The sequence below is a fragment of the Lampris incognitus genome, chromosome 1 (assembly GCF_029633865.1).
Source record: "Lampris incognitus isolate fLamInc1 chromosome 1, fLamInc1.hap2, whole genome shotgun sequence".
Classification (NCBI taxonomy): Eukaryota; Metazoa; Chordata; class Actinopteri; order Lampriformes; family Lampridae; genus Lampris; species Lampris incognitus.
The window spans coordinates 58792285-58805608 of NC_079211.1; positions in this window are offsets into that span (position 1 = coordinate 58792285).

The following is a 13324-nucleotide window of genomic DNA, read 5'->3' on the forward strand; positions in this document are numbered from 1 at the left end:
GTGTGATGCTAAGATGCCACTACATCTCTTCAGCACAGTTCCTGTGTGATACTAAGATGCCACTACATCTCTACTGTAGAGTTCCTGTGTGATGCTATGATGCCACCACATCTCTTCAGCACAGTTAATGTGTGATGCTAAGATGCTGTTAAATCTGTTCATTACTGTTCCTATGTGATGCTAAGATGCCACTACATCTCTTCAGTACAGTTTCTCTTTGATGCTAAGATGCCACTAAATCTCTTCAGTACAGTTTCTCTTTGATGCTAAGATGCCACTACATCTCGTCAGTACAGTTCCTGTGTGATGCTAAGATGCCACTACATCTCGTCAGTACAGTTCCTGCGTGATGCTAAGATGCCACTACATCTCTTCAGTATTGTTTCTGTGTAATACTAAGATGCCAGTGCATCTCTTTTGTAGAGTTCCTGTGTGATGCTAAGATGCCACTACATCTCTTCAGTACAGTTCCTGTATGATGCCAAGATGCCACTACATCTCTTCCGTACAGTTTCTCTGTGATGCTAAGATGCCGCTAAATCTCGTCAGGACAGTTCCTGTGTGATGCTAAGATGCCACTACATCTCTTCAGTGGAGTTCCTTTGTGATGCTAAGATGCCACTACATCTCTTCAGTAGAGTTACAGTGTGATGCTAAGATGCCACTAAATCTCTTCAGCACAGTTCCTGTGTGATGCTAAGATGCCACAACATCTCTTCAGTACTGTTCCTGTGTAATACTAAGATGCCAATACATCTCTACAGTAGAGTTCCTGTGTGATGCTAATATGCCACTACATCTCTTCAGCACAGAAACTGTGTGATGCTAAGATGCCTCTGCATCTCTACAGTATTGTCCTTGTGTAATACTAAGATGCCACTACATCTCTTCAGTAGAGTTCCTGTGTGATGCTAAGATGCCACTACATCTCTTCAGTAGAGATCCTGTGTGATGCTAAGATGCCAATACATCTCTTCAGTACTGTTCCTGTGTGATGCTAAGATGCCACTACATCTTTCCAGTACAGTTCATGTGTGATGCTAAGATGCTGTTAAATCTGTTCATTACTGTTCCTATGTGATGCAAAGATGCCGCTACATCTCTTCAGTACAGTTTCTCTTTGATGCTAAGATGCCACTACATCTCTTCAGTACAGTTCCTGTGTGATGCTAAGATGCCACTACATCTCGTCAGTGCAGTTCCTGTGTGATGCTACGATGCCACTACATCTCTTCAGTACAGTTCCTGTGTGATGCTAAGATGCCACTAAATCTCTTCAGTATTGTTCCTGTGTAATACTAAGATGCCACTAAATCTCTTCAGTAGAGTTCCTATGTGATGCTAAGATGCCGCTAAATCTCGTCAGGACAGTTCCTGTGTGATGCTAAGATGCCACGACATCTCTTCAGTAGAGTTCCTGTGTGATGCTAAGATGCTGTTACATCTGTTCATTACTGTTCCTATGTGATGCTAAGATGCCACTACATCTCTGCAGTACAGTTTCTCTTTGATGCTAAGATGCCACTACATCTCGTCAGTACAGTTCCTGTGTGATGCTAAGATGCCACTACATCTCTTCAGTACAGATTCTCTGTGATGATAAGATGCCGCTTCATCTGTTAAATACAGTTCCTGCTTGATGCTAAGATGCCACTACATCTCGTCAGTAGAGTTACAGTGTGATGCTAAGATGCCACTACATCTCCTCAGCACAGTTCCTGTGTGATACTAAGATGCCACTACATCTCTACTGTAGAGTTCCTGTGTGATGCTAAGATTCCACCACATCTCTTCAGCACAGTTAATGTGTGATGCTAAGATGCTGTTAAATCTGATCATTACTGTTCCTATGTGATGCTAAGATGCCACTACATCTCTTCAGTACAGTTTCTCTTTGATGCTAAGATGCCACAATATCTCGTCATTACAGTTCCTGTGTGATGCTAAGATGCCACTACATCTCGTCAGTACAGTTCCTGCGTGATGCTAAGATGCCACTACATCTCTTCAGTATTGTTCCTGTGTAATACTAAGATGCCACTGCATCTCTTCTGTAGAGTTCCTGTGTGATGCTAAGATGCCACTACATCTCTTCAGTACAGTTCCTGTATGATGCCAAGATGCCATAACATCTCTTCAGTACAGTTTCTCTGTGATGCTAAGATGCCGCTATATCTCGTCAGGACAGTTCCTGTGTGATGCTAAGATGCCACTACATCTCTTCAGTGGAGTTCCTGTGTGATGCTAAGATGCCACTACATCTCTTCAGTACAGTTCCTGTGTGATGCTAAGATTCATCTACATCTCTTCAGTAGAGTTCCTATGTGATGTTAAGATGCCACTAAATCTCTTCAGTACAGTTTCTCTTTGATGCTAAGATGCCACTACAACTCGTCAGTACAGTTCCTGTGTGATGCTAAGATGCCACTACATCTCATCAGTACAGTTCCTGCGTGATGCTAAGATGCCACTACATCTCTTCAGTATTGTTCCTGTGTAATACTAAGATGCCAGTGCATCTCTTTTGTAGAGTTCCTGTGTGATGCTAAGATGCCACTACATCTCTTCAGTACAGTTCCTGTATGATGCCAAGATGCCACTACATCTCTTCCGTAAAGTTTCTCTGTGATGCTAAGATGCCGCTAAATCTCGTCAGGACAGTTCCTGTGTGATGCTAAGATGCCACTACATCTCTTCAGTGGAGTTCCTTTGTGATGCTAAGATGCCACTACATCTCTTCAGTAGTGTTACAGTGTGATGCTAAGATGCCACTAAATCTCTTCAGCACAGTTCCTGTGTGATGTTAAGATGCCACTACATCTCTTCAGTACTGTTCCTGTGTAATACTAAGATGCCACTACATCTCTACAGTAGAGTTCCTGTGTGATGCTAAGATGCCACTAAATCTCTTCAGCACAGTTCCTGTGTGATGCTAAGATGCCACTACATCTCTTCAGTGCTGTTCCTGTGTAATACTAAGATGCCACTACATCTCTAAAGTACAGTTCCTGTCTGATGCTAAGATGCCACTACATCTCTTCAGCACAGAAACTGTGTGATGCTAAGATGCCTCTGCATCTCTACAGTATTGTCCTTGTGTAATACTAAGATGCCACTACATCTCTTCAGTACAGTTCCTGTGTGATGCTAAGATTCATCTACATCTCTACAGTAGAGTTCCTGTGTGATGCTAAGATGCCACTAAATCTCTTCAGCACAGTTCCTGTGTGATGCTAAGATGCCACTACATCTCGTCAGTACAGTTCCTGTGTGATGCTAAGATGCCACTACATCTCGTCAGTACAGTTCCTGCGTGATGCTAAGATGCCACTACATCTCTTCAGTATTGTTCCTGTGTAATACTAAGATGCCACTGCATCTCTTTTGTAGAGTTCCTGTTTGATGCTAAGATGCCACTACATCTCTTCAGTACAGTTCCTGTATGATGCCAAGATGCCACTACATCTCTTCAGTACAGTTTCTCTGTGATGCTAAGATGCCGCTAAATCTCGTCAGGACAGTTCCTGTGTGATGCTAAGATGCCACTACATCTCTTCAGTGGAGTTCCTTTGTGATGCTAAGATGCCACTACATCTCTTCAGTAGAGTTACAGTGTGATGCTAAGATGCCACTAAATCTCTTCAGCACAGTTCCTGTGTGATGCTAAGATGCCACAACATCTCTTCAGTACTGTTCCTGTGTAATACTAAGATGCCACTACATCTCTACAGTAGAGTTCCTGTGTGATGCTAAGATGCCACTACATCTCTTCAGCACAGAAACTGTGTGATGCTAAAATGCCTCTGCATCTCTACAGTATTGTCCTTGTGTAATACTAAGATGCCACTACATCTCTTCAGTAGAGTTCCTGTGTGATGCTAAGATGCCACTACATCTCTTCAGTAGAGATCCGGTGTGATGCTAAGATGCCAATACATCTCTTCAGTACTGTTCCTGTGTGATGCTAAGATGCCACTACATCTCTCTAGTACAGTTCATGTGTGATGCTAAGATGCTGTTAAATCTGTTCATTACTGTTCCTATGTGATGCAAAGATGCCGCTACATCTCTTCAGTACAGTTTCTCTTTGATGCTAAGATGCCACTACATCTCTTCAGTACAGTTCCTGTGTGATGCTAAGATGCCACTACATCTCGTCAGTGCAGTTCCTGTGTGATGCTACGATGCCACTACATCTCTTCAGTACAGTTCCTGTGTGATGCTAAGATGCCACTAAATCTCTTCAGTATTGTTCCTGTGTAATACTAAGATGCCACTACATCTCTTCAGTAGAGTTCCTATGTGATGCTAAGATGCCGCTACATCTCATCAGGACAGTTCCTGTGTGATGCTAAGATGCCACGACATCTCTTCAGTAGAGTTCCTGTGTGATGCTAAGATGCTGTTACATCTGTTCATTACTGTTCCTATGTGATGCTAAGATGCCACTACATCTCTTCAGTACAATTTCTCTTTGATGCTAAGATGCCACTACATCTCGTCAGTACAGTTCCTGTGTGATGCTAAGATGCCACTACATCTCTTCAGTACAGATTCTCTGTGATGATAAGATGCCGCTTCATCTCTTCAATACAGTTCCTGCTTGATGCTAAGATGCCACTACATCTCGTCAGTAGAGTTACAGTGTGATGCTAAGATGCCACTACATCTCTTCAGCACAGTTCCTGTGTGATACTAAGATGCCACTACATCTCTACTGTAGAGTTCCTGTGTGATGCTAAGATTCCACAACATCTCTTCAGCACAGTTAATGTGTGATGCTAAGATGCTGTTAAATCTGTTCATTACTGTTCCTATGTGATGCTAAGATGCCACTACATCTCTTCAGTACAGTTTCTCTTTGATGCTAAGATGCCACTATATCTCGTCAGTACAGTTCCTGTGTGATGCTAAGATGCCACTACATCTCGTCAGTACAGTTCCTGTGTGATACTAAGATGCCACTACATCTCTACTGTAGAGTTCCTGTGTGATGCTATGATGCCACCACATCTCTTCAGCACAGTTAATGTGTGATGCTAAGATGCTGTTAAATCTGTTCATTACTGTTCCTATGTGATGCTAAGATGCCAATACATCTCTTCAGCACAGTTAATGTGTGATGCTAAGATGCTGTTAAATCTGATCATTACTGTTCCTATGTGATGCTAAGATGCCACTACATCTCTTCAGTACAGTTTCTCTTTGATGCTAAGATGCCACAATATCTCGTCATTACAGTTCCTGTGTGATGCTAAGATGCCACTACATCTCGTCAGTACAGTTCCTGCGTGATGCTAAGATGCCACTACATCTCTTCAGTATTGTTCCTGTGTAATACTAAGATGCCACTGCATCTCTTCTGTAGAGTTCCTGTGTGATGCTAAGATGCCACTACATCTCTTCAGTACAGTTCCTGTATGATGCCAAGATGCCATAACATCTCTTCAGTACAGTTTCTCTGTGATGCTAAGATGCCGCTATATCTCGTCAGGACAGTTCCTGTGTGATGCTAAGATGCCACTACATCTCTTCAGTGGAGTTCCTGTGTGATGCTAAGATGCCACTACATCTCTTCAGTACAGTTCCTGTGTGATGCTAAGATTCATCTACATCTCTTCAGTAGAGTTCCTATGTGATGTTAAGATGCCACTAAATCTCTTCAGTACAGTTTCTCTTTGATGCTAAGATGCCACTACAACTCGTCAGTACAGTTCCTGTGTGATGCTAAGATGCCACTACATCTCATCAGTACAGTTCCTGCGTGATGCTAAGATGCCACTACATCTCTTCAGTATTGTTCCTGTGTAATACTAAGATGCCAGTGCATCTCTTTTGTAGAGTTCCTGTGTGATGCTAAGATGCCACTACATCTCTTCAGTACAGTTCCTGTATGATGCCAAGATGCCACTACATCTCTTCCGTAAAGTTTCTCTGTGATGCTAAGATGCCGCTAAATCTCGTCAGGACAGTTCCTGTGTGATGCTAAGATGCCACTACATCTCTTCAGTGGAGTTCCTTTGTGATGCTAAGATGCCACTACATCTCTTCAGTAGTGTTACAGTGTGATGCTAAGATGCCACTAAATCTCTTCAGCACAGTTCCTGTGTGATGTTAAGATGCCACTACATCTCTTCAGTACTGTTCCTGTGTAATACTAAGATGCCACTACATCTCTACAGTAGAGTTCCTGTGTGATGCTAAGATGCCACTAAATCTCTTCAGCACAGTTCCTGTGTGATGCTAAGATGCCACTACATCTCTTCAGTGCTGTTCCTGTGTAATACTAAGATGCCACTACATCTCTAAAGTACAGTTCCTGTCTGATGCTAAGATGCCACTACATCTCTTCAGCACAGAAACTGTGTGATGCTAAGATGCCTCTGCATCTCTACAGTATTGTCCTTGTGTAATACTAAGATGCCACTACATCTCTTCAGTACAGTTCCTGTGTGATGCTAAGATTCATCTACATCTCTACAGTAGAGTTCCTGTGTGATGCTAAGATGCCACTAAATCTCTTCAGCACAGTTCCTGTGTGATGCTAAGATGCCACTACATCTCGTCAGTACAGTTCCTGTGTGATGCTAAGATGCCACTACATCTCGTCAGTACAGTTCCTGCGTGATGCTAAGATGCCACTACATCTCTTCAGTATTGTTCCTGTGTAATACTAAGATGCCACTGCATCTCTTTTGTAGAGTTCCTGTTTGATGCTAAGATGCCACTACATCTCTTCAGTACAGTTCCTGTATGATGCCAAGATGCCACTACATCTCTTCAGTACAGTTTCTCTGTGATGCTAAGATGCCGCTAAATCTCGTCAGGACAGTTCCTGTGTGATGCTAAGATGCCACTACATCTCTTCAGTGGAGTTCCTTTGTGATGCTAAGATGCCACTACATCTCTTCAGTAGAGTTACAGTGTGATGCTAAGATGCCACTAAATCTCTTCAGCACAGTTCCTGTGTGATGCTAAGATGCCACAACATCTCTTCAGTACTGTTCCTGTGTAATACTAAGATGCCACTACATCTCTACAGTAGAGTTCCTGTGTGATGCTAAGATGCCACTACATCTCTTCAGCACAGAAACTGTGTGATGCTAAAATGCCTCTGCATCTCTACAGTATTGTCCTTGTGTAATACTAAGATGCCACTACATCTCTTCAGTAGAGTTCCTGTGTGATGCTAAGATGCCACTACATCTCTTCAGTAGAGATCCGGTGTGATGCTAAGATGCCAATACATCTCTTCAGTACTGTTCCTGTGTGATGCTAAGATGCCACTACATCTCTCTAGTACAGTTCATGTGTGATGCTAAGATGCTGTTAAATCTGTTCATTACTGTTCCTATGTGATGCAAAGATGCCGCTACATCTCTTCAGTACAGTTTCTCTTTGATGCTAAGATGCCACTACATCTCTTCAGTACAGTTCCTGTGTGATGCTAAGATGCCACTACATCTCGTCAGTGCAGTTCCTGTGTGATGCTACGATGCCACTACATCTCTTCAGTACAGTTCCTGTGTGATGCTAAGATGCCACTAAATCTCTTCAGTATTGTTCCTGTGTAATACTAAGATGCCACTACATCTCTTCAGTAGAGTTCCTATGTGATGCTAAGATGCCGCTACATCTCATCAGGACAGTTCCTGTGTGATGCTAAGATGCCACGACATCTCTTCAGTAGAGTTCCTGTGTGATGCTAAGATGCTGTTACATCTGTTCATTACTGTTCCTATGTGATGCTAAGATGCCACTACATCTCTTCAGTACAATTTCTCTTTGATGCTAAGATGCCACTACATCTCGTCAGTACAGTTCCTGTGTGATGCTAAGATGCCACTACATCTCTTCAGTACAGATTCTCTGTGATGATAAGATGCCGCTTCATCTCTTCAATACAGTTCCTGCTTGATGCTAAGATGCCACTACATCTCGTCAGTAGAGTTACAGTGTGATGCTAAGATGCCACTACATCTCTTCAGCACAGTTCCTGTGTGATACTAAGATGCCACTACATCTCTACTGTAGAGTTCCTGTGTGATGCTAAGATTCCACAACATCTCTTCAGCACAGTTAATGTGTGATGCTAAGATGCTGTTAAATCTGTTCATTACTGTTCCTATGTGATGCTAAGATGCCACTACATCTCTTCAGTACAGTTTCTCTTTGATGCTAAGATGCCACTATATCTCGTCAGTACAGTTCCTGTGTGATGCTAAGATGCCACTACATCTCGTCAGTACAGTTCCTGTGTGATACTAAGATGCCACTACATCTCTACTGTAGAGTTCCTGTGTGATGCTATGATGCCACCACATCTCTTCAGCACAGTTAATGTGTGATGCTAAGATGCTGTTAAATCTGTTCATTACTGTTCCTATGTGATGCTAAGATGCCAATACATCTCTTCAGTACAGTTTCTCTTTGATGCTAAGATGCCACTAAATCTCTTCAGTACAGTTTCTCTTTGATGCTAAGATGCCACTACATCTCGTCAGTACAGTTCCTGTGTGATGCTAAGATGCCACTACATCTCGTCAGTACAGTTCCTGCGTGATGCTAAGATGCCACTACATCTCTTCAGTATTGTTCCTGTGTAATACTAAGATGCCAGTGCATCTCTTTTGTAGAGTTCCTGTGTGATGCTAAGATGCCACTACATCTCTTCAGTACAGTTCCTGTATGATGCCAAGATGCCACTACATCTCTTCCGTACAGTTTCTCTGTGATGCTAAGATGCCGCTAAATCTCGTCAGGACAGTTCCTGTGTGATGCTAAGATGCCACTACATCTCTTCAGTGGAGTTCCTTTGTGATGCTAAGATGCCACTACATCTCTTCAGTAGAGTTACAGTGTGATGCTAAGATGCCACTAAATCTCTTCAGCACAGTTCCTGTGTGATGCTAAGATGCCACAACATCTCTTCAGTACTGTTCCTGTGTAATACTAAGATGCCACTACATCTCTACAGTAGAGTTCCTGTGTGATGCTAATATGCCACTACATCTCTTCAGCACAGAAACTGTGTGATGCTAAGATGCCTCTGCATCTCTACAGTATTGTCCTTGTGTAATACTAAGATGCCACTACATCTCTTCAGTAGAGTTCCTGTGTGATGCTAAGATGCCACTACATCTCTTCAGTAGAGATCCTGTGTGATGCTAAGATGCCAATACATCTCTTCAGTACTGTTCCTGTGTGATGCTAATATGCCACTACATCTTTCCAGTACAGTTCATGTGTGATGCTAAGATGCTGTTAAATCTGTTCATTACTGTTCCTATGTGATGCAAAGATGCCGCTACATCTCTTCAGTACAGTTTCTCTTTGATGCTAAGATGCCACTACATCTCTTCAGTACAGTTCCTGTGTGATGCTAAGATGCCACTACATCTCGTCAGTGCAGTTCCTGTGTGATGCTACGATGCCACTACATCTCTTCAGTACAGTTCCTGTGTGATGCTAAGATGCCACTAAATCTCTTCAGTATTGTTCCTGTGTAATACTAAGATGCCACTAAATCTCTTCAGTAGAGTTCCTATGTGATGCTAAGATGCCGCTAAATCTCGTCAGGACAGTTCCTGTGTGATGCTAAGATGCCACGACATCTCTTCAGTAGAGTTCCTGTGTGATGCTAAGATGCTGTTACATCTGTTCATTACTGTTCCTATGTGATGCTAAGATGCCACTACATCTCTTCAGTACAGTTTCTCTTTGATGCTAAGATGCCACTACATCTCGTCAGTACAGTTCCTGTGTGATGCTAAGATGCCACTACATCTCTTCAGTACATATTCTCTGTGATGATAAGATGCCGCTTCATCTGTTAAATACAGTTCCTGCTTGATGCTAAGATGCCACTACATCTCGTCAGTAGAGTTACAGTGTGATGCTAAGATGCCACTACATCTCCTCAGCACAGTTCCTGTGTGATACTAAGATGCCACTACATCTCTACTGTAGAGTTCCTGTGTGATGCTAAGATTCCACCACATCTCTTCAGCACAGTTAATGTGTGATGCTAAGATGCTGTTAAATCTGTTCATTACTGTTCCTATGTGATGCTAAGATGCCACTACATCTCTTCAGTACAGTTTCTCTTTGATGCTAAGATGCCACAATATCTCGTCAGTACAGTTCCTGTGTGATGCTAAGATGCCACTACATCTCGTCAGTACAGTTCCTGCGTGATGCTAAGATGCCACTACATCTCTTCAGTATTGTTCCTGTGTAATACTAAGATGCCACTGCATCTCTTCTGTAGAGTTCCTGTGTGATGCTAAGATGCCACTACATCTCTTCAGTACAGTTCCTGTATGATGCCAAGATGCCATAACATCTCTTCAGTACAGTTTCTCTGTGATGCTAAGATGCCGCTATATCTCGTCAGGACAGTTCCTGTGTGATGCTAAGATGCCACTACATCTCTTCAGTGGAGTTCCTGTGTGATGCTAAGATGCCACTACATCTCTTCAGTACAGTTCCTGTGTGATGCTAAGATTCATCTACATCTCTTCAGTAGAGTTCCTATGTGATGTTAGGATGCCACTAAATCTCTTCAGTACAGTTTCTCTTTGATGCTAAGATGCCACTACAACTCGTCAGTACAGTTCCTGTGTGATGCTAAGATGCCACTACATCTCGTCAGTACAGTTCCTGCGTGATGCTAAGATGCCACTACATCTCTTCAGTATTGTTCCTGTGTAATACTAAGATGCCAGTGCATCTCTTTTGTAGAGTTCCTGTGTGATGCTAAGATGCCACTACATCTCTTCAGTACAGTTCCTGTATGATGCCAAGATGCCACTACATCTCTTCCGTACAGTTTCTCTGTGATGCTAAGATGCCGCTAAATCTCGTCAGGACAGTTCCTGTGTGATGCTAAGATGCCACTACATCTCTTCAGTGGAGTTCCTTTGTGATGCTAAGATGCCACTACATCTCTTCAGTAGTGTTACAGTGTGATGCTAAGATTTCACTAAATCTCTTCAGCACAGTTCCTGTGTGATGCTAAGATGCCACTACATCTCTTCAGTACTGTTCCTGTGTAATACTAAGATGCCACTACATCTCTACAGTAGAGTTCCTGTGTGATGCTAAGATGCCACTAAATCTCTTCAGCACAGTTCCTGTGTGATGCTAAGATGCCACTACATCTCTTCAGTGCTGTTCCTGTGTAATACTAAGATGCCACTACATCTCTACAGTACAGTTCCTGTCTGATGCTAAGATGCCACTACATCTCTTCAGCACAGAAACTGTGTGATGCTAAGATGCCTCTGCATCTCTACAGTATTGTCCTTGTGTAATACTAAGATTCATCTACATCTCTTCAGTAGAGTTCCTATGTGATGTTAAGATGCCACTAAATCTCTTCAGTACAGTTTCTCTTTGATGCTAAGATGCCACTACATCTCGTCAGTACAGTTCCTGTGTGATGCTAAGATGCCACTACATCTCGTCAGTACAGTTCCTGCGTGATGCTAAGATGCCACTACATCTCTTCAGTATTGTTCCTGTGTAATACTAAGATGCCACTGCATCTCTTTTGTAGAGTTCCTGTGTGATGCTAAGATGCCACTACATCTCTTCAGTACAGTTCCTGTATGATGCCAAGATGCCACTACATCTCTTCAGTACAGTTTCTCTGTGATGCTAAGATGCCGCTAAATCTCGTCAGGACAGTTCCTGTGTGATGCTAAGATGCCACTACATCTCTTCAGTGGAGTTCCTTTGTGATGCTAAGATGCCACTACATCTCTTCAGTAGAGTTACAGTGTGATGCTAAGATGCCACTAAATCTCTTCAGCACAGTTCCTGTGTGATGCTAAGATGCCACTACATCTCTTCAGTACTGTTCCTGTGTAATACTAAGATGCCACTACATCTCTACAGTAGAGTTCCTGTGTGATGCTAAGATGCCACTACATCTCTTCAGCACAGAAACTGTGTGATGCTAAAATGCCTCTGCATCTCTACAGTATTGTCCTTGTGTAATACTAAGATGCCACTACATCTCTTCAGTAGAGTTCCTGTGTGATGCTAAGATGCCACTACATCTCTTCAGTAGAGATCCGGTGTGATGCTAAGATGCCAATACATCTCTTCAGTACTGTTCCTGTGTGATGCTAAGATGCCACTACATCTCTCTAGTACAGTTCCTGTGTGATGCTAAGATGCCACTACATCTCTTCAGTAGAGATCCGGTGTGATGCTAAGATGCCAATACATCTCTTCAGTACTGTTCCTGTGTGATGCTAAGATGCCACTACATCTCTCTAGTACAGTTCATGTGTGATGCTAAGATGCTGTTAAATCTGTTCATTACTGTTCCTATGTGATGCAAAGATGCCGCTATATCTCTTCAGTACAGTTTCTCTTTGATGCTAAGATGCCACTACATCTCTTCAGTACAGTTCCTGTGTGATGCTAAGATGCCACTACATCTCTTCAGTACAGTTCCTGTGTGATGCTAAGATGCCACTAAATCTCTTCAGTATTGTTCCTGTGTAATACTAAGATGCCACTACATCTCTTCAGTAGAGTTCCTATGTGATGCTAAGATGCCGCTACATCTCATCAGGACAGTTCCTGTGTGATGCTAAGATGCCACGACATCTCTTCAGTAGAGTTCCTGTGTGATGCTAAGATGCTGTTACATCTGTTCATTACTGTTCCTATGTGATGCTAAGATGCCACTACATCTCTTCAGTACAGTTTCTCTTTGATGCTAAGATGCCACTACATCTCGTCAGTACAGTTCCTGTGTGATGCTAAGATGCCACTACATCTCTTCAGTACAGATTCTCTGTGATGATAAGATGCCGCTTCATCTCTTCAATACAGTTCCTGCTTGATGCTAAGATGCCACTACATCTCGTCAGTAGAGTTACAGTGTGATGCTAAGATGCCACTACATCTCTTCAGCACAGTTCCTGTGTGATACTAAGATGCCACTACATCTCTACTGTAGAGTTCCTGTGTGATGCTAAGATTCCACAACATCTCTTCAGCACAGTTAATGTGTGATGCTAAGATGCTGTTAAATCTGTTCATTACTGTTCCTATGTGATGCTAAGATGCCACTACATCTCTTCAGTACAGTTTCTCTTTGATGCTAAGATGCCACTATATCTCGTCAGTACAGTTCCTGTGTGATGCTAAGATGCCACTACATCTCGTCAGTACAGTTCCTGCGTGATGCTAAGATGCCACTACATCTCTTCAGTATTGTTCCTGTGTAAACTAAGATGCCACTGCATCTCTTCTGTAGAGTTCCTGTGTGATGCTAAGATGCCACTACATCTCTTCAGTACAG